We start from the raw sequence: 872 nt of genomic DNA, 5'->3' as shown, positions 1-872 counted from the left end.
CTCTGGCAGTCCAGGAGCCCTCCGGGGATGTCCGACTGGTGCCGACTGATGGCGGTGGGACATCCTTAGTGCTGCCACCTATGTGCTCCCTGGCCATGAGCCCCGCTTCTGGCTGAGTGTTGCTCCCCCTGTGGGAGCACACTGACCACCAGGGGGCAGCTCCTGCATTGAGCGTCTGCCCCCTGGTGGTCAGTGTGCATCATAGCAGCCGGTCGTTCCACTGTTCGGTCGATTTGCATATTAGCCTTTTATTATACAGGATGGTTTAGATCTTGACAATGAGTCCTGCAGTGTAGGGCTCACTCCCTGTTTAACAGGAGAAAGGTTCAAAATTCAGTTGAAAGTGGATGAAGTGGTGGTCCTCCCCGCAGGAAGGGAAGCTGGCGGTGGGACATGGTAACGGGGGGCTCTCCAGAGAGTCCCCAGTCCAGCATTGAGTCTGGGCCAGGGAGACTTCTGACCTTAAGAGCAGTGGTTCTGAGAGGGCCACCGTGGAAATTCAGGCCAGCACATTCGGGACACGCACCCTGGCTTTCAAACCACTCCCCAGGCCAGCCTAGAAGTCCCTCAGGGCTGCCTCGGGGACTGCTAGGTGGGTAGACCCCAGCCAGGTCTGGTCACCTCTGCTGCCACATGTTTTCTGTTACTGTAAGATTGCACTTCAAAAGAGGTTCCACTGTTAAAAAAGAAAATTGAGCCCTGACCGGTTTGGCTCAGTGGATAGAGCGTTGGCCTGTGGACTGAAGGGTCCCGGGTTCAATTCCAGTCAAGGGCATATACCTTGGTTGCAGGCACATCCCCAGTAGGGGGAGTGCAGGAGGCAGCTGATCGATGTTTCTCTCTCATCGATGTTTCTGGCTCTCTATCCCTCT

At 55.8% G+C, this 872-nt stretch overlaps 1 long non-coding RNA gene across 1 annotated transcript in view; it reads left to right on the top strand.

The window, feature by feature from the left end:
* LOC107184073 overlaps window positions 1–872 on the top strand; it is an 8,152-nt gene that overhangs the window by 607 nt on the left and 6,673 nt on the right. The window lies entirely within an intron of this gene.

The sequence above is a fragment of the Myotis davidii genome, unplaced genomic scaffold (genome assembly GCF_000327345.1).
Source record: "Myotis davidii unplaced genomic scaffold, ASM32734v1 scaffold324, whole genome shotgun sequence".
Classification (NCBI taxonomy): Eukaryota; Metazoa; Chordata; class Mammalia; order Chiroptera; family Vespertilionidae; genus Myotis; species Myotis davidii.
Note: the sequence above shows the minus strand (reverse complement) of the source record. Positions and strands in the feature narration are given on the sequence as shown.